This window comes from Schistocerca americana, chromosome 4 (genome assembly GCF_021461395.2).
Source record: "Schistocerca americana isolate TAMUIC-IGC-003095 chromosome 4, iqSchAmer2.1, whole genome shotgun sequence".
Lineage (NCBI taxonomy): Eukaryota > Metazoa > Arthropoda > Insecta > Orthoptera > Acrididae > Schistocerca > Schistocerca americana.
The window spans coordinates 561155412-561177507 of NC_060122.1; the positions used below are offsets into that span (position 1 = coordinate 561155412).

Below are 22096 nucleotides of genomic sequence, written 5' to 3' on the forward strand. Positions count from 1 at the left end.
TACAGCCGTTTTTACGTCATTTGCAGACTAATAATTATAGCCATTACAGATCATACGGTTTTAGGTTGGTTTGTAACTGTAAGTACATGTGGCAAGAGCAAGTGATTAATGCTTATTTTCACCTGCGCAGTAGTTGAAGTGTGGACACGTGGAAGCAAAACAGTATGCATGTACTAACAGGCGTAGCGTACTTAGTGATGCAGTACGACCGTGCAGAAAACATCAAGTCATATAATTTGTGACGTGTTTGTGGGAAGATTGTTTCGACGCAGAGAAAAACAATCAGAAGATTGATGTGTGTATATATTAACGTACCACATATAAAAATAACTGCACTTGTACCCGTAACACATTGTTTAAGGGTTATTTGTAAGTACCTATTACAAGTCAGACATTTTAGACACATATCAGTGGATAGAGCATATCCCCAAGTTTCTAACTGATATCACATGTGCTCAGTGTGGGCGCCCTTTGTGATTTGAGAAACATCAACATGTGTGTGCAATTCATTAAAGTCATTTACACGAATTACCTGGGAAGACGCGATAACAGCCCTCTTTGTCCATAGGGAAACGAAATAGATGCGATAATACAGAACTGTTCCCATCTTCTAAAATGCTTGTCCCCTAGTGCAACTTCGCCACAGCACTTATTACGTAAATAGACTGTCCGCTAATATGTGTCATTTTTCTGTGCATTTGTGGTTTTTAAAACCTCAGAAACACGTCAATAATGCTATCTATATATACAAGGCGAGCTCAATAAATAATGCTACGCATTTTTCCCTTGGCCAGTTTTGGTTGAAAAAATGCAGCATTCAGCCCCTACAGTTTCGTAAAGTCCCGATTGGTGGTGGGGCTATACGTAGCCTTCAAAATGGCGTCTGTAACGGAATTCCATTCAAAGCAGAGAGCTGGCATTGAGATTCCTTTGGAGGAAAACCAGCGCGTCACAGATATTCATAGGCGCTTGCAGAACGTCTATGGAGACCTGTCAGTGAAGAGAAGCACATTGAGTCGTTGAGCGAGGCATCTGTCATCATCGCAACAACGTCACGCAAACCTGCCCGATTTCCAGTGTGCCGGACATGACTCCTGCAGTTCAGGCGAGCCGTGCCGGTTCACATCAATCACTCGATCGCTACGTGTGAGTAAAGGGATACGATCTTTTGTGGCTCTCCGTGCGAGGAGCTTTGGCTGCCACGAAGATAGAATTTGCGGGCCGAAGTGGAACGAGCACTTGCTGGGCGCGAGGCCGGTTTACCTTCGCCATCTGGAGCCGATAGTAAACAACTTTTGCAGAGCACAGACCTCATCCTGCCAAGGCGGTGTTTTGGGTTGGCTGTGGTGGCGATGGGACTCTGCAAATTTGCCTGTGCCTAGCGTGCGGAGATTTTGAGTGCCACTTTGCTACCCATTCATCAAATATTTTGATGAGACTCTTTCCGTGGCTTACGAGCCATGTTTCTTAAAATCGTAGCACTGCGACTAATTTCTCCTTCCCGGATGGTCTACTGTGTTTACTGGTTGTGGGGGCCAGAAGTGCTACCTTAATGGAAGCAGTTGTGTTTCATTACAGACGTTAGTCGCAATTGTTTGTGAAATATATGGATGTTGCGTGGCGTATGTTACAGAGCTAGTTGGATTAAATTAATCAGAACGGCCTTCTTTAATTGGTCATATTTCAAGTGGCTGATCGTGGATCATGTTGAGGGCTGAACTATGCGTTGTTTTACCTTTTAAATACAGCGAAGTTTAATTTAATCAGAGAGAATTTTAACTGAAATTACTTTAATAAAGCATTTGCAAAACATCTTAGTTTGGTTAGTCTAATTTAATAGGAGTGTCTTTCACTGTAATCATGTTAGTTAAGCATTTGTAAAACATTTTGGTGGGGTTTTTAATCGACCCACCCTGAGAATTTCCATGGTAAATTCTGCTAAAACTAGAACGTGCTTTTTCTTTTTAGTTGGTATTGGTAGCCTGGTAAACAAAGTTTGACAAATGGGATTCATTTGCTGAACTATTTGAAGTAGTGGATTTTACGTTAGTAAGAGCTGCTCGATACGCTACTTATGGCTAGTGCCTTACTGCAAAGCATGTTAAAAGTCAGCAAATTTGATTTTTATTCCATTTTAAAATAGTTTTAAGCACAGTTCCTGCTGCGTAATTAGTACAAGTAACTGTTTGTCGAATAATTTTTGGGGACGTAAGCTTTATGGAATGAACGCACCACCATTTGATTACGATCCAGGTTTCAGCCTTTTATGCCTTTTACAAGTGACTGAGTTCATGTATTTAACATATATTGCAGGACATCAATTTTAATCACATGAACTGAATCACTTAAAAATAGCATGAAAGGCCGAAACATGGAGCCGAAATTAAATAAACAACAATGCAGTCAAATGACCGTGTGTTCATTTAAAAATTATTGTGTGACTGTTGCTCAGTAACATTAAAAACTGCTTAGGCTTTATTTGGTTTCTCATTTCTGTAATAGCAGTGCTACCCAGCTGTTAAGTGCTTAATTGCTTATGACCATATTCGCTGATTGGGCAGATGCTTGTTATTTATTTATTTATGTTTGGCTCTTGAATGCTAACATAATTAAATAAGTGCAGCTCTTCATGAAGTAGTGCGCTGTTTTCTAAGGTTAGTTCTTAGCCTGTTGTAGTTTACGTATTATCGGACCTGCCTAGTGCACCAGCACCCCAGCCCCAAAGGGTGGCGAGTTCACACCGCCCACTGACCGTCGGGTTATCTCGCCTGTCACGGGGCTGAAACGTATCTGTATACCTTCCCCTGGTTCTGAGCTTACGTCACTAACGGACGTGACGCATCACGTGGGTGGCTCCTGTGGCTGCCAAGTCTGCAGCAATCATTTGAGATTTCATATTTAAAAGCTAATTGAAAAATGTTAAGGTTTGATTATTAATATGCAGCTTGGCTGACTTCAGATACCTGTTAATGATAGACAAATTGCTTAGTTTCTTAATTGTTTAAAAGATGTTTTGCTAACGTCAATTGCAAATCTCATTTTCTCTTTACTGTTCGATAAGTTTTTTAATTTCTCACTTGTTTTTAAAAAGCTATTTATAGAGGTCAGGAGGTTGTTGACTTTTTATTTAAATAAAAGATTGCCGGCCGGGGTGGCCGAGCGGTTCTAGGCGCTACAGTCTGGAACCGCACGACCGCTACGGTCGCAGGTTCGAATTCTGCCTCGGCATGGATGTTTGTGATGTCCTTAGGTTAGTTAGGTTTAAGTAGTTCTAAGTTCTAGGGGACTGATGACCTCTGAAGTTAAGTCCCATAGTGCTCAGGGCCATTCCAACCATTTTTTTTTTTTAAATAAAAGATTACGCATGTTTTCAACTGTGAATGCTGCTTTCGTGCCTTCTGGTCCAGCCCTACCGCTCAACAGCCTATTAGCCTAACTACATCCAGTTCAGTTGGAACGTACAGATACTCTCTTTCTAGGTGCTCGACGGTTCACAATCACACACGTCGTTGCTGAACTGGAAGTCTCTGTTGGTAGTGATGACACTCGTCCACCAGCTGGGGTACTCAAAGATGTGTGTGTGTGTGTGTGTGTGTGTGTGTGTGTGTGTGTGTGTGTGTGTGTGTGTGCCCGCTGGATTCCTCCCTGCCTGACAGAAGACTATCTTCGAGGAGTTGCTTGCGCGTTACAGGGCTGACCATGGTATTTTCTGTGGAACGTCCTCACTTCGAATCAGAAACAATACGAAATCCATGGTGCCACACCACCTCTCCTCCGAAGACAAAGTTCAGAGTCGCACCCTCAGCCGCCAAAGACATGGTGACAGTCTTCTGAGAGTTTCAACGTGTCACTCTGTTTGATTTACACCCTGATGGTGCAACGATAAACTCTGATTTTTACTACCCTCAAGAAATTGAAGAAACAACTTAAGATTTTCGTCGCCACAAAAATGCAAACAAACTTCTCCTTTGACAACGAAAGGCCTCACACAAGTCTGCACACCTGAGAGGAGCTCTGGAAACTTCTTTGGAATGTTCTTCCTCGTCCAGCCTACAGCCCGGATATCGCACCTTCCGACTTCCATCTGTTTAGGCCAATGGAGGATGCACTCCGTGGGAGGCAGTACGTGGGTGAAGGGTAAGGTATTGACGCAGCAAGGCGTTGGCTGTGACGTCGACCAGCAGAGAGGTACCATGCGAGGTACCACGCTGACATACAGGTTCTTCCGGTAAGCTGACGTAAGGCCGTAGCATTGCACGGAGATAACCTTGAAAAATAGGATTTTGTAGACAAAACCGTGGGGAATAATATGGTATATTGGAATCCTAAATAAAACCAACCTGCTTTCAAAAAAATGTGTTGTGTTACTTATTGAACACCCCACGTGTTACCAGCGCCTGGTGCTTTACTATTCTCCTTATACATCAAGTTTTTAAAGAATCGATCAGGTGTTTTTGGTGGGGTACTCTGCTTTCTCCAGTCTTAATGCACTGCTGATTGTAGAAAAAAAGACAAGTTCTCTCTTTTATAAACAACCAACATCGGTGCTTTGTGCATTTTTAAATACTTATCGGACTAACCGCAGTGTTGTCTATATTTTGCATTCTCGCTGTATCGAAGGCATTCCACTGTTTGCAGAGGAATTTCCCATGTTCTTACTTGTTCGCTCCCCACTTTAGAACAGTTAAGAGGATGTCCCTTATTTTGGGGCACGTTGATGGATAATCGAAGCCCTGAAAAAAAAAGACATGGTTCAATTTTTTTCCGTCCAGGATGCCATTTAAGTGATGATGGGAGCGCTCCTTTTCAGCTGATTCTTTGGGGACAGTGGTAGGATGTGGGGTGTTCGAGGACATGGCTCAGGAAATCTGTTTGTGGACTGCGTTTGGTGGGGTGATGCCTGTCTGTGGAGGCCTTCGTGACACCTACAGCATACGGCGGAAAGGAATTGTCGTCCCTGCAGATACGTCGTCCGCTAGCTGTCAGGCAGTACATGAGGGATGGCAGCTGTAAGATATTACTTCTTTAGTGTCATAGGTCGTCTTGAGTGAAAACCGAATGTCCCACTGACTTCATTTTCTCTGGGATGGCGACATTCAGTTGTCTCCAGACGACATAACATTGTTGTCATTTTCTGTTAAACGTCTATGGAAAATTCTGTTAGTGCTGCAATATTTTTTCCAACGCCCTGATTTCCGAATGAGGAGGTTACTGACCGTCCGTATGGTGGGTGGCACGATGGTGGAGACGCTGCGCTGCTGCAGGCGCTGGGCCTTGGGCGGCCCCGCCACCCCGGCAGCCGCCGCCGCCGCCGCCGCCTCCGCCTGCGCAGCCGCGACGCGCGCCGCCGCCCCCGCCGTGGCCGCACTGGAGCGCGCGCGCCGCTTCTTGCGCGGAGGCGGCACCGGTGTGGGCCCGATAGACTCGCAGTCCTCCGAAGTGGTGTCCTGCTGGCGTTGGGGTGGCACCTCCAGGTCGGCCGACTGCCAGCCGGAGACGGCCACGGCGCCGCCCCCGTTCAGCCTCCGAGGCGTGTGCACCGCCGGCAGCGGCACCGACCTGAGAACACGGCCAGCACAGCTCGAGTAAGCGACGTACGTCGGCACTGAGACCCCTTTTAGCAAAATGATGAAAGACAGCACTGCTTGTGTTACTTTTTTATCTTTTTCTTGCTGGTTTGGACGCTCGCCACAAGTCATCTTCAGGTCCAAATCTAACGATTGCGAACCGTATTTCGTCGTCAGGACAAGGCACATTTTTAGCTGAAGATGACTTGTGGTAGGGTTCGGTAGTGCCAATAGGAAAAATAATAAACATAACGCAGTCCCTGTCTGTCTTTCTAAATGAACAGTAACAGCTCCAATACCGACTGCTATCGCTTTACACTTGCTACACCTGTTATTTACTGTTTGCTTGAACCCATACTCCTGCAGTATTCTGTGTCTATTACACCTATTCAGCACGATAGTGATTCAGACTTATGTCATTTTCAAGCGATAGATCATTATGAAGTGTCGTTGTATCGAACTTATTAACTCCTGTCCTCGAACCAAAAATGTTTATATATTCCATGTGTGTAATAAGACATTTGAAAAATGTCACAAATTATGGACTCATGGTGGAAATTACGTGCGCAGCCTATATGGATACCACAGCAACTATTACGTTCTCTGGTATTACTGACGAAGACTCCATGCAATAGATAAACATAGTTCGCAAGAAGATACTGTCATCTTAAGAGGAACAATATTCAAACTGTGTTGGACACCACTGGTAATTGTTCTGTTCAGCTACCGAAATCGAACTCAATACAAATCAACAACGCGGTATGAGAATATGCTCTCATCATCAGGCTGTCTCTCGAAACGGGTTGTTGAATTGCGTTAAATAAGATTAAAGTGTTTGAATGCTAGTAGTTATTTCAAATAAAAAATTACCACAGATACCTGAAAAGCGAATATGGATTATGTGAAACTATTTTAGACATGATTCTGAATGACGAAGCATAACTGAGTTGTTTACTTTACTCCAGAGGTACTAATTCAAACGGGTAATCAGAACACTTCTGATGAATTTGACGGAGACGAAAGTAGACACTGTTAGACTAAACCCCTGAATCGGGTTCCAACACGTCCCCTCTCCACTCCCCTCCTCTCTACCTCCAATCCACAACATTTCCGACCCCTGTTTATATATATATAAGCTTGACTTCTTGACTTTCTTCAACTCTGGCTATTCGCGGTTTACCACCAAAGAGAATTCACACGCCAGCAGCACATTTTCAGATCGTGTGCCTTGCACGTTTATTCTTACTGTAACTATTATTTATATTAAAAGTAATGAATACATGAGCTGAAATAAAACCATCTGTACCTATTACAGGCATTGCTGTTGAGCAAAAATAAAAATATTCTCCCTAGTAAACGTAAAGTTTACACACACTGACGGCAATGGCCATTCACTAATAGGTTTTCTACGGAGATAGCCATTTCTTAGCTTTCTACCCTGAAATTATATTTAAAAAGTTGTTGATCAGAGTCACGTTACCAAACAAACAAACAAATCGTGTAAAGACTTAGATAGGGCAAGAAGGCTGCCCCCACAGCGGTGTGCCACACGGAAATAAACTCTACTGCTTGCATTTACTAAGCTGAATCGATCAGTTCGTAGCTCTGATTACCACATGTTTGCAGCAGCCCAGCCAAAACAGATCTTCTCCGTTTTATTGCCAGCAAGACGCCTTCTATTGTTGCCTTTGGATTATTTAATGGCCTATTAATCGTCTTCTCCGTGCCACGAAGAACAATCGATTGTCTATTAACAATGTGCGAGTTTGTTCAAATGGCTCTGAGCACTATGGGACTTAACATCTGTGGTCATCAGTCCCCTAGAACTTACAACAATTTAATCCTAACTGACCTAAGGACATCACACACATCCATCCCCGAGGCAGGATTCTAGCCTGCGACCGTAGCGGTCACGCTGTTCCAGACTGAAGCGCCTAGAACCGCACGGCCACACCGGCCTGCGAGTTTGTGCAAACACCTCAATATTATGTGTGGACAGGGAGATTAAGGGTAACATTCGACATCACGATCGATATCTATACCACCGAAACGGGCTGAGATGAGTTAGTAGCTGACAACCAAATGCCGGAACATCGAGTTCAAACCTAGCACATAACTTTTATTACAGCAGATACTCCGCTGCAGAATGTAATTATAGACGATCACGAAGCTTTGTTGGGTGTGGTATAAGCACTTAGTTTTCACAACTTTATTCCTATCATACAATGATGATCCAAAACACTATGACTACCGCCGGCCGGAGTGGCCGTGCGGTTAAAGGCGCTGCAGTCTGGAACCGCAAGACCGCTACGGTCGCAGGTTCGAATCCTGCCTCGGGCATGGATGTTTGTGATGTCCTTAGGTTAGTTAGGTTTAACTAGTTCTAAGTTCTAGGGGACTAATAACCTCAGCAGTTGAGTCCCATAGTGCTCAGAGCCATTTAGCCACTATGACTACCACCCATCCCTAAATTTAATACCGCCTGGTGGCGTTACGGCCGCGTGTGCGGTAAGGTAAGTAAACTGTGCAACACATTTAAAAGGTCATTGCGATGGAGAAGTTTCAGATTTGCTTAAAAGGTGCTTAAACCTTCTTCTGTAACGGTGCAAAAACGTGGAGATCTGCGATGTCACCCTCGTGCTGGCGACGCTTCAAACAGAATAGTGTCGACACGTGCGAGAAAAAAGCCAGAGCTCATAAATTGAATCCCATGCATTTCGGGGTCGTAAACGACAAATCGCAGTGTGATGAACGACAGAACAACCTTCCTGATAACCTTTAACACTCCTGACACCACCCATACAATTTAACCTATCTTTAAGGAAAGGGTGGGCTTGTAACCGCACTGAGCACTCTAGCACCCTTTACAGTTTTTGCTATGGTGTACAGGGTAGAATCACAAAGGACCGTTAAAAACCATTCGACAAAATTTGAATGTGATCTTGAAACAACAAAGGAAGCTAATGCTTTTTCACCTTTACTATTTCGTTCCCTCCGGTGGCGTGACCACGGTGGAAAAGCGGAGGGGGGGGGGGGGGGGGGCGATACTGCCACATGCATGAATAAAACGGCAGAGGGTCCCTCTAAGATTCTAAGATCTCGCAGGTCGGCAACACGCTCGCTGCCACCCCCATTCCTTTGTTGAGCACTTTGTAAACGTACCTGTACAGAGACAACAGATGATGGAGTCTTAGGTTCGTACAGGCATGCTAGGCTGCTGCTCTATCCCCGAAGACAGACTTAAGGCTATATGGAATGGAGTAAACGAGCGACAGGACAACCAGCCAGAGAAAAAGACAACTTTTTTACTGAATGAAATGGAAGGGCTATAAATGATGAATGACATGTAACAAATCCATTCAACGATCATTTCTTAAATATAGTAGAAAGCATAGGGTCAAACGGTTCACGAGCAGAATCACAACATTAACTTTGTAACTATCACAAAATTCAGTAATACGAATGTATCCTTTTGAAATTAAGGAAACAATGCGTTCTCTCCAAAATGAAAGCTCACCTGGTTTTCAATAGAGTACTCAAAATTTGCTCCCAAGTAACAAGCCCAGTCTTATCTGAAATATGTAATGCATCAGTAACTCAAGGCATTATTCCAGAGAGACTGAAATATGCAATTGTTAACCCCTCTTTATGAAAGATGATAAGAGAGGTGTCAATAACTGCAGACCTGTTTCAGTGCTGACTTCATTTTTCAAAATTTTTAGGTGATTTACTCCAGAATAGTATCTTACCTTAGAAAAAATAGTACGCTTAGAAAATCACAGTTTGTGTTTCAGAAGCGTTGTTCTACTGGGAATGCACGTTCAGTCACCAGATTTTACAAGGATTGAATAATAAAATAGCGCCGGTTGGTATATTCTGCGACCTCTCTAAGCAACTCACTGTGTGAGTCACAGCCTTCTTCTAGATATATGTAAATGCTCTCCCGTTAGTACACAACAAGCAGAATTATTCTTTTTGCAGACGATACTATTATTGTAATCAATCCAAGCAAACGTACAGAAACAGAAGAAACGATAAACAAATTTCGTAAAAGTGTCATTGGATGGTTTTCTGCGAATGGACTCACCCTCAGTTTTGAAAAGAGCCAACATATCCACTTCTGCACATCTAGAGGTACTACACCAATGATAAGTGTAGCAAATGGTGATTAAATAATAAATAGGGTGGAAACTTCAAAACTCTTAGGGATCGATATTCATGAGAATTTAAATTGGAAAAAAGACATTGGAACTTCTAACACAACTTTGTTGAGCCACGTTTGCGCTTAGAATCATAGAAAATTTGGCATATTATCACTCAATAATGTCATATGTAATAATGTTCTGAATTAACTCATCTTTAAAAAAGAAAGTGTTCATTGCGCAAAAACATGCTGTACGAATAATATATGATGCTCATCCACTATCATCTTGTAGATATCTGTTTAAGGAGTTGGGCTTTTCGACTACGGCTTCACAGCATATTTATTGTGTCATAATGTTAGTTATGAATAACCCACTACAGGTCAAAAGGAGCTATCAGGTACGTAATTACAATACCGGAAGCAAAAATTATATTATTACTCCACATTAAGGTTGTCTTTAGCACAAAAAGGTGTGCACAATGCTTCAACAAAAATTTTTGATCGCTTACCCAGTGATGTAAAATGTCTGACACACAGCAAAGTAAAATTTGATTACAAACTGAGAAAGTTTCTCCTTGACAACTCTTTATAGCTTCTTTCTTATTAAAAAAAATGCGTACTCAGAGGGGTGTTAGGGATTTCCCGCGTGCAGGCGCCTAGGAATCGGTTTGTCTCCGTACAGTTACATTTTTAAAGTGCATAATAAACGTGAGCAGGTGGCACCGAGAGCGTTGCGAAACTGGGTGTTCTTAAAGGAATCCTTTACCATATTATTCACACATGCGTCAATGTTGCTCCCTCCTCTCCACCATACCTCGTGATACTGCCCCAGGAGAGCACGAAATAGAAGGGCTGAAATAGCATAAGCACGCTTTGCTGTTTCGGGATCACATTCAAATTCCGTCGAATAGTTCTGAACGGTCTCTAGTGGTTCCACTCTGTATACCAGAGCAAAAACTGCAGTCCCACTACACTCCAGAGGGCTGCGATCACGTTCAGTGCGGTTGCAGGCCCACAATTTCCTCAGAGAGTACAGTTGAATCGTCTGGGGGCGGGGGAGAGGGGTCGGGTAGGGGTGTCAGCAGTGTCAAAGATTGTGAAGAACGTCGTCCTGTTGTTCAATATCATGAGAACTAACGTTTTGGACCGGTAAATACGTGGTATTCAACGCTCGAAGCAAAGAGGTGCTTTCATTGACGTCCTTTGCGCTGCCCTCTGAGGCCTTTATACCCCTTACTCATGAGAAACCCGTGCGGTTTCAACGCTTGGTGTCGCGGTCCTGACCTCAAACGGAGAGAGGTCAAAGGAAGGGATGAAACGTGGATAAGAGGGGGTGTGATGACCTTCCCATCATGTGACACGACCACGGTGGCGTTGGGCAGAATTGTGCTCAAATTTAGTGCCAAAGTGACATCGTTAAGCTATCTTACACTTCACGTGAACTCTGGCTTTCTTGTCTCGTGTGGACACCTTGGCGTTTGAAGCCCAAGTGTGACGGAGGGCGCCACGGTTTTGCACCATTATAGAGGAACGTTGTAGGCACCTTTCATCCAACGGTGAACTTCTACGGCGTAATGGAGATGATTACAATGGTTTCGAAGAAGTGACCCTTTAATTGTGTCGGGCAGTATATATAAGTGGAGCAGAGAAGAAAGGGGAATGATTCTAGCTGTGGTACGAGCAGCAGATGAGGAAATCCCCCGACATAAGTTATTCTGTCGAAGTGCAGGCTGTTATCGCCAGGTGTCTGGAAACAAGCAACTCGGGAACGGCGAACTGGACGACGGTCGGCCTGCTAGTGTTGTGAGCATTTGTGCAAAGTGGTTGGAGGACGGGGAAACCATGCGTACGCGGTAACATGATGGACGCGCGCGCTTCATCACGTGGAGGTTGGAGGTTTGACCGCTCTGTAAAATAGTACAAGCGGCGATATGTGACAGATCCGGCTGTGGAGTATAATGCTCGTACAGGCACAAGCGTTTCATAGCACACTGTTCAGTGCACAGTGTTGAACACAGGGCTCCACAGCAGACAACTCCTGCATACTCCCATGTTAACCCAACGACATCGTCAATTAACATTACATTGCTCAGATGAATCATGTCACGGAGGGTCGATGATCGCCTCCAGATTCACCGTCCTGCAAGATAAGTATCCATGTTCCAAGGCCAGAATCGTGCCACAGAGACTTCACGGTCACATAGCGAACTCACGTTTATCTCTTGGCCATCAAATTCGCTTGATCTTTAACCGATGGAACACCTATGGGACGCTATCCTGCACCAGCATCGCACCCACAGACCTCAGGCTTACGATTTGTGGGAATTGCCTGACCTGTGCGTGGACATCTTGTGCCACATACCTCTCGAAACTTAGCAAGGACCTGTCAAATGCAGTTGTGTGTGGGGGGGGGGGGGCCTTCAACGACAGGCAGAGGGGAGAACATTTCATTGTGAAGAAAGGTGGTTTCACCATTTAAATAAATACTGTATTATAATGTGTTTGGCTCAAATGGCTCTGAGCACTATGGGACTTAACTTCTAAGGTCATCAGTCCCCTAGAACTTAGAACTAATTAAACCTAACTAACCTAAGGACATCACACACATCCATGTCCGAGGCAGGATTCAAACCTGCGACCGGAGCGGTCGCGCGGTTCCAGACTGTAGCGCCCAGAACCGCTCGGCCACCCTGGCCGGCTATTATGTGTTTATTACGACTTCAAAATTATACATTGCTCTTGTTTCAAGGAGTGGGGGAGGGGGGGGGAGGAAGGTATAGAGTTTCCTCCGCAGGGAAATGAAATGACAGGTTCCTCGAAGAAATTCATTCGAATAAGGCACAATGACGCTGAACATTATATTAAGTGCGGCTATCTCTTTGAAACTGTATATACGAGAGGACTTCAAAAAGTAAGTCACACATATTGTTTCGCGCTAGGACTATTGAATTACAAAAGTAACGCTTTGTCAGAAAAGAGTACATGTTCTCGATTTCCTGCAGACTGTCTTCTGCTTCAGTATGGATAACAGGTCTATCACAATATAGGTATGAAATGATGCGGCAATTGGAAACGTTGTCCAGAGTTGAAGTACACGGTACAATACGATTCATGGGGACAAAGCATCTACATTGCACATAGGTTCACCGTGAAATTCTGGCAGCATATGGATCAAATGCAGTATGGCGTCCAGCCATAGTGGAACAGTGCCAGCTGCTTGACGAATCCCACACAGACGTGAGTGATGCTCATCGGGAAGGAAGGCCACATTTATCGACCGGAGGCGAGAGTGTCCAGGCACGAGGAACTGATTCACAGCAATTCCAGATTTTCGGACGATGAGACCGTTCACACAGCGGTTCTCGAACGGCTCCGTGACCGAGGAGCGGATTTCCTTCGACTGCTTGAGCGTTCCGTCTGTTCCTTACCGAAACTATGCTGAAAAGTAATCATCTATCTGTCTCATTATGAAACGTAATGTAGCGCAATATTCAATAAAAGCTACTTGACCTGCCAGTAGTAATGTATAACTTACTTTTTGAAGTCATCATCGCCAATACATCTACGCCTTGGTATGGTATAATGCCTTAGTGCGGGATTATCAGTGCGCATGTGTAGCCAGTTGACATGACTGCAGAAACACGTCGCCTCCACGTCAGTTTGCTCTTTGCATCGACGAGATATTAAATCTGGAGAGGAATTCCGCGTTATGAAAGACATTGTTTTACAGTTTTGTTTTACCCAGACATGTTTCAGCACATTATGTGCTTTCGTCAGTGCACTATTTTGTTTATTTTCTTTCTGAGAAATTATTGTCACATGTTAACCTCTTGTGTTGGTTATATTAATTTTGTCTCAATAGTATTTACAGTTTGCGAAAGGAGCGATCATTTTACAGCTACATCCAAAAGATGATAATAAACCTATCACTAATAATCGCCGCGCGGGATTAGCCGAGCGGTCTTGGGCGCTAGAGTCATGGACTGTGCGGCTGGTCCCGACGGAGGTTCGAGTCCTCCCTCGGGCATAGGTGTGTATGTTTGTCCTTAAGATAATTTAGGTTAAGTAGTTGTAAGCTTATGTACTGATGACCTTAGCAGTTAAGTCCCATAAGATTTCACACACATTTGAACATTTTTTGAACTAATAATCCAAAATCTGCTGAACAGCGTATTTTATATTATACTGTTTCCAGATATATATATTTATCTTCATTTTCAGTTAAATCATCCACATTCGCATTAAGGCAGAACTGTACCAAAACAGTAATATTTACATGGACGTTGGATAACTGTGTCAATAATTAATTCAATGTTCCATTTTCCTTGAGCTCATTCTGGCAGTGACTGCTAATTTGGAGTTGATTATGCCACCATACAGAAATTCCCCATAGTAGAAATGACTCATTGTCCTTTGTTTTACGTGGTTTCCTATAGTCGCACAGACTTCAGCATCTGCCTCCTGCGCGCTATTTCGCGATATGCGCTGTCATCGGTATCGGCACGAACAATCATCTTTTGGATCGGTACTGCACACTCACGTGATGTTGTAAGTCCTCTGGCAGTGTTCGCCGTCCAGGGGAATCACTGCTGCCGTGGGCGACTTGGGCTGCGGGTACACCTGCAACAAGGAAAACACCTCTAAGAGTCACGTGGGCTCTAGTCCGACCTACAGTTACTAGCGGGAACACAGGGTACTAACATGATTACCATAACTCATTCCGTCATGTTTCATTTGTACAACACAAATCATGTATCATCAGTTACGTTACTAATTAGAAATCTGAGCGTATTTGACAATTTCATCTACGGTATTGAATCTACATTGTAACCAATTACTACAAGACACGTTAGTAACAAAACGAGTTCTAGGAATATAGTCAGAGAACAGTTTCCTTTGCTGAACAGTCTTTTCTTCATTTAAAATGGCTTCTTAACATTTTATTTTCGATGTATCCAGAAATTTACTGTACACAGATAACATAAAGTTACCAGCACAAAACAGTATGAGGCAAGGCTGACAAACGACTTCCGAGAAAAATGTGTTGTAGGTATTTGTAGTCTATATCATCTAAAGCTTTCACAGTTTTATTTCATGAACGATTCAAAATATTGAAACGTCACGATTTTGTTATCTAACACATTCAATCTTAGGTTAGTCTTATGTCCGCAAATCAGACTAAGAGCAGCCGACCAGTTGCAAAGGATAAAGTAATCTTTACTTAGGTTTCAATAGATATAAATCTATCTTCTTCAGAAGACGGCAGTATTATAACAACATGAAGTGATATGTCCTTATCGTTTAGGCAAACATCTGCATAGTTACATTAATTATATAAAATATAGCCCTGAAAACAGGGTTTGTCAGACAAATAAAATAGGTACATAGAAGTTGCAGAGCGCCTTATGTCCGCCTTTGTTACAAATATACATAAACGATTTTCCGTCTGATATACAACAAGCAGAAAAAGTTCTATTTCCGGATGACATCAGTATTGTAATCAAGCCAAGTATGCACACGACAACAGAATAAATGGCAAACAATGTTCCTAACAGTGTCATTGACTGGTTTCTTCCGAACGGTCTCTCTAAATTTTAAGAAGACACAATACATTAATTTTTTTTTACATATAGAGGTACTACTCCAATGATACGTCTAAAACAAGGCGAGGAAATAATAATACCCTGGAAACCGCAAAATTTTTAGGTAATCATATTAATGAGAATTTAAACTGGAAAAACCAAATTTTAGATCCCCTAAAACAACTGACTTCAGCAACATTTTCGCTTAGAATCACGGCAGACCTTGCGGAGAGGTAAATCAATAAACTGACATATTTTGCCTATTTCAATTCAATTCACATGGAATAACGTTCTAGGATAAGTTATAATTAAGAAAGGACGTCTTCACTGTTAAAAAAACGTGCTGTCTGACAGGCAACCAAGCAAAATTAGAAAACAAACTGAAAAATTTTCTCCCTGATAACTCTACTTCATAGAAGCACTTCTATTATTGTTATGTGTAAAGGGTGGTGGACAGGAATTACTAACTCACATTGTATGGGTTTAATAGTAATAATAATAATAATAAAGCAAAAAGAAGAAAACAAAGGACACTTACAACTGTTCACCATGTAGCCATATTTACATGTGAATTTGTGATGTGGATGTGAAGTTAATCGTTCCACATCATTACGATTTATGGTGAAAATGATCCATGAAGCATAAAACTAATTTAACTCTTACATGAAACGAGATACTGAGGCAAGTACGGTTTCCCTGTGGTAGAATGAAGTACTTTTTAATAGCATTCCAAAGTTCTTGAAAACACGAGTACAGCGATATAACACCTGCTGGTCTTATTGTTAGAACTAATTGCGAAAATATGAAAATTGTGCAAAAAATTAATGTCAAGGCTGCCAGTATCGTCTACTGGGAGTAAACATCGCCAAAGGGGCTATCTTGACAGACTCCATCGTCCTATCAACCCTTTCGACTGTTAACTACTTTCCATAAAATCTGTTCACTTAAACAGATGCATCCACATTTTTAAAGCTCTCTAAGCCCTTCTCGTACGCTAGATGTAAGCACATGAATCTATTTACAACATCTACGCTTGATTTGTTAGTACCTACGTCGTATAACGTAGAGCCAAGAGGAAATATATTTTACCTTGGTAGCGTACACTTATTTTCATGCTGCAACTAAGACAAGCATGAGAGTCCTACTTATACCGCAATAGCAGATTGCTGACGCCTTGCCTTTCAACTGTAGCACACTCCTCAGAGACTTTAGTGAAAAGTTTTAACAGCAGTATCAACATGGGTTATATCGCTGCGCTCATCTTTTCAAGAGCCTTCGAACACCCTTTAACGAAAAGTACGCCGTTCCATTCAAAAGCCACACTTTCCGCAATGTCTCGATTGATACAATCGTTATAAGTATTCCCGATACTACGTACGCGCTCGTACGTGCAAAGTGCTGCATCGCCCCGATATGTCGTGCAGACGTGTAGCTATTGTGAACTTTCCTGTACCGATCCGAAGCTCACGACTGAAGTTGGTTGTAACACACATACAGTTACCATTAGCCCTACCTATGGATAGAACGCCGCACTCAAATGGACTGCAGCATTTAAGCTGAAAGTAAAGCACTGTTATAGGTGTATTAGAGACATCCTTCATGCTACGAAAGACAATCGCGACACATGATCGGGTCCCCGTCATGTTATGAGCAGAAGTCTTGTTGACCAGGGAAGTTACTCGACGTATGCACCGGAGTCAAAGTGTTGTGGTGCGGACATTATATTAGTTTCAATTGACAGGTAGTGCTGAGGAATTACACCGCACATGCCGCTCACATTTGACAGATACAAAGGATAATCAATAATTACGACTTTTAAGTCAAAGAAATCGTGAGCTCAGAGTTCCAGAACTGAAACCGGCGTTTTAAGAGGTCACAGGGCGTCAAGAATGGCATCAAACTGTTAGGAGACGATTGCATGATGCGAATATTCATTCCCGACGACCCTATCGAGCACCACGTAATATACCATAACACAATAGACTCCATTACAGAGCGGAAAGAAATCAGGCAGAATGGACGCCCCAGGATTGGTGTCGGGTGTTTTTAAGGACGAAAGTCTGATCTGTTTATATCTGATAGTCACAGACAAAGAGTTTGGAAATAATCCGGTTATACTGAACGCCTCCAGCATAGGATCCCACATGTGGAACAAGTCGGTGGTGGAATGGTATTCTGGCATGGCATTACTCGGGGTCACCGTACACCTCTCGTGCTTTTTAAGAACAGTCACTATGGTACAGGGACGAGATTCTGCGACCATTAGCGGGACTGTATCGCCAAGAGTTTCGTGACAATTTCATCACGATGAATGATAGCTCGCGTGCTCTCCGTGCTGCCCTCGTGAACACGTTCCTTCAACATGCTACGATAACCAGACTGAAGCGGTTCGCCTGATCGACGGAAATGAATCCAGTAGAGCAGACGTGGAATCGAATAAAATGAACTCGTTTTGGACGTCGATACCGATTTTGTACTCTGTGTGACTTACGCAGAATTGCCATTGAAGAGTGGGACATATCGGACAAGTACGATATGGCAATGTCTGTATTGTTCGGAAGAACGATGCAATATTCCTTCGGACATGCATGCAAATGTTCATTGTAATTCCATCACACAGCTGATGGTTGTCAATATTCTCAACTGTCGCCGTTGACTGCCCCCTCTCTGGAAGAGACGATTTTCTCGTTACCAAACTGCCTGTTTTCGATTATCGGGACACATAGTAAATGAATAATTACGCCTGCCTCAGAGCATGTTTTGGATTCCACAAGCTCTCAAACACTGTGTCGCTGAATTATTCAGTGTTATCACGTCAAGCTTCTTCTTCCTACATCGCTCAACAGAACATCGGATATCGACATAATCAACGACGCCTCAAGTAATTTTTCTTCAACCCGCTTGATTTTTGCACCTTGCATTTAGCACAGTCTAACATATACAGTGGAATATAGAAATTATCAGCAACCAGCTGCATACAAGAAATTTTATTTCCTTAACCGGAAATAAAATAAGAGCCCATCTTCAGAAGGTTATAACTATCGTATTATTAGCGTCAGCAATAAGATCCAGGCAGAATACTGATGTGGTCATGTGCCTGAACGAAAACAGTACAAAGAAGCCAAATGACAAGTGCAGACATCATGCCAGAACCATATTTTTAAAGGCACTATCAACCACACGACCACAGAATTATGTTGCTTACATCTTATTGTTGACACAAATAACGTGACAGTTATAACCGTATGAAGAAAGGCACTACTTGTCTGAAACCGGTTAAGGAAATAACTTTTATGTAACTGGTTGCTAATTATTTCGATAAATACAACTACAGTTGCTTAAGAAGAATAAAATACTATGTATACAGAGGTGACGTTCACTCCTTGGAAGTTGCTACCTCCTGACAACTGAACATACAATAGAACCCCTAGTGGCAAAAAAGCATTTCGTCAGTTAACCGCATATGTGCCAGTAGATTAATGTTTCGTTTCAATTCTTTTTCTAGTTAGTCTGTGGAAAAGTTATTATATTTTTGTTTGCTAAGCGTTATTAAAATATTAACCGGCATGAATAATCGTTCAATAAATGTAAACATGGCCAAAACTCAAGACGAAAATGACTTGATCTACAACGTTTCCATGAAGAAATACTGTCGAAATTGCATATAATTGCAGCTTACTCCACAAAAGGGAGAGAATACAAACACATCATTTTATCGACAAGAGGCATTTATTCCGGTTGCTGATTGCTCTTATAATTGGCACTGCAAAGATTTCGTTATAGTTACACTCCACCTGACTTCCCATGACGAATATTTGTTTAACGTAATTTCTTCTTCAAAAGACTATTGTTTTGGCGAATATTGACGACAGTAGATCTGCCGTAGCAACAATATTGAGAGATTGGTTTCCTCTGAATCGGAAAAGAGTTTTATTGCTTTTGTTGTTTTATTATCATGCCTATATGGTATTTTTCTCTTCAGCTCCAGTTATGGCAGCTTGTCTGGTTATTTAAATCTCATAAGTACTACTTTTCATACGAGTTTCTTGTTTTACGCATGCCTACTCAGGTTTGTTTCCAAGTGAACCTAGCGAACAAAACGTCACGGTATTACGCAGGTTTACGACGTCATCGTGGAAACCGCCATGCATTCTGCTGTTTACTCTCTGACTCTTGTTCTTAAAAATAAATGTTATTCTCCAGTAAATGTCTGTAAGTAACACAAAAATTGTAACTGTACAGTCACATAATGTGCTGTTTCATTCGTCTTGTGGTGCTTAGGAAATCTGTAGGATGACATATTTGGAGTCTTCCTTTTTTTATCGCTACAATTTATTGCGCTACGTACGCTCCATTTTGCACAAACCATGTTACAAATCAATGTAAAGGATGCTATTTCGCGTTCATCGGATATAGTATTCCACAGTATACCTTACTGTCCGCTTTGGCGTGCTGCTGTCCCACAGTATAACAAATATGTAGTAGTAGTAGTAGTAGTAGTAGTAGTAGCTTTATTCATCCGTAGATCTCTTTTTACAGGGATATAGGACATGTCAAAGTATTTACAAATTTTGACCAATTTAAAGTAAGCTAATTCGTATACACATATATTTACTGACTTCTAGTTAGAGAGCTGGAGTGTCGCGACTGTATATGTTACACCGAGCATTTAGTTCTCCCAACAGGTCACCTTACACAACAGGCAGTCTAATCTATCGGGGAAGCTGTTATTATCGATAAATTTTCAGTTGACGTCCGCTTTCTGATACTAGCAATTTTCATTATTAATTCATTCACTCGATTCCTTTTTAGCCAACATTTACAAGAATAAGAGTGTCATTTCAACGCAGCAAATATTGAAGATCTGGTTCCGTTACTGAAGTAGCAATTGCATATCTCCACAGCTATATTTAAACGTATAAAAATTGTTGCTGTTAGTTGCTTGGTCTAACGAAGAAAGTCAAAGTTATTTCAGTCGCTACCAACCATCAGCGGTATAAACTACAATTTTGATAAAGCGATAACTGGGAAAGACGGTACCAGTTCCCAGCCATGCTGGAATCTTAGAAAAAATTAACAACCTAGTGGTCATCATAAGCACCACATACTTACGTTGGCAATGCAACGAGGACGTTACATTACAGCCGAGAGCATGTGCTTGATGATAACCACCGGCTGGTCGAAACATTAATGTATTATGAAATATTTTTCTGATTGTTGCAATAATAAAATAAGAAAAGTTATAGGACTTTACATAAATGTGAGATCCTTATACAGCAGTAATCAGTTGTACACAATGACAACGGAATTACTAATATTCTGTGTGGGAGAAACGTAAGTTGGGGCGACACAGCCTGTGAATTTTGGATATTATACATTTGAAGATCAGTATAAACAGAGTGAACGAAGACTGTTACCGAGCACCAAATGACGAACGGTTAATCTTAGCAAATCTTACGTGAACAGCTAAAGATCTTGCTTGCGTCGCCAAGAGTATTGTCACGTGCAATCGAACGTGCAGCTACCGACTTGCGAATCTCGTAATGATCGCAACAGAAAAATTACAAAAATGTGTGCTCGTTCAGAGGATTACGCAAAGTTGTTCTTCGTGTGAGCCAATTCACAGTGGTACAGCAGGGGAACTAACAATAGTAGTACACAAATCGCATGAAAAATGACGCTGTAGGTGCAAAACTGTACATATTTCAGTTGTCTTATTTATATTTTCATACAGCATACCACCATTTTGTACCGTGTCATAACTGATCTCCTCGTTATTTCATCTTAATTTTCTCGATAGGAAACAAAGAGGAAGGAAAGGGGGAAAACAAGAGAAGCGCGTCATGTTTTCCAACACCTCACAACAAATATTAATGCTGTTATCTGTAGTTGGTTTACTCGTACCTTGGGGTAGCATCTTTAATTAGTAATCAAAACATCCCGAGTCCTTCGTCCTGCCCACGGTCTTGTCGAAGAGGATGGAGGAGCAGACAAAGTTTATGTAGCCTCTTACCCTTCAGGTGGGAAACTGCCCCTTATCAGTGGAAATCACTGAATTAAAGACATAGATGTATCCACAGGCCATATGGTCTGTAATAAAACAAGTGGCATTAAGATCTCTCCATTGATAAAAGATTCTGGACAGTTCCCCCATTCAGGTCTCCGGGAGGGGCTGGTAACTACAAGAGAAAGACTGAATGACAAACAAAAAATTAGCATTCATCAAGTCACTTTCACTTTATTTGCAACCTAGAAAAAGCTTTCCACAATGTAAAATGGTGCAAGATTTTTGAAAGCCTTAGAAAAGTAAGAGTAACCTATTGGGAAATACCGGTAATATTTACAAGAACCAAGAGAGAGCAATAGGAATAGAAAACAAAGAACAAAGTGCTCAGATTAAAAGTGGTATAATATGGGGATGCCGTCTTTTGCCCCTATTATTCAGTCTATGCGTCTAAGAAATAATGATGGAAAAAAGAAAGATTCAGAAGTAGTATTCAGGGTGAAAGGACATCAGTGATTAGATTTGCTGAGGACACGGCTATCCTCAGTAAAGATGGAGAAGAAGTACAGTATGTACTGAATAGAAGGAATAGTATAATGTGTGCAGGCCAGCCCGGTTGGCCGTGCAGTCTAACGCACGACTTTCCGGAGTGGGAAGGAGCGCCCGGTCCCTGTCACGAATCCGCCCAGCGGACTTGTGTCGAGATCTGGTGAGCCCGCCAGTCTGTGGATGGTTTTTAGGCGGTTTTCCATCTGCCTCGGCGAGTGCGGGCTGGTTCCCCTTATTCCGCCTCAGCTAT

The 22096-nt window shown here is 42.3% G+C and overlaps 1 protein-coding gene across 1 annotated transcript in view; it reads right to left on the bottom strand.

Moving 5' to 3' along the window:
• The window catches only part of LOC124613615, a 46025-nt gene extending 40706 nt beyond the window's left edge, over window positions 1–5319 (bottom strand). Inside the window, exon 1 of the mRNA XM_047142331.1 lies at window positions 5217–5319. The gene's annotated coding sequence lies outside the window, so the exon portion shown is untranslated. The remainder of the gene's footprint in view (window positions 1–5216) is intronic.
• Between the last annotated feature and the right edge of the window lie 16777 nt (window positions 5320–22096).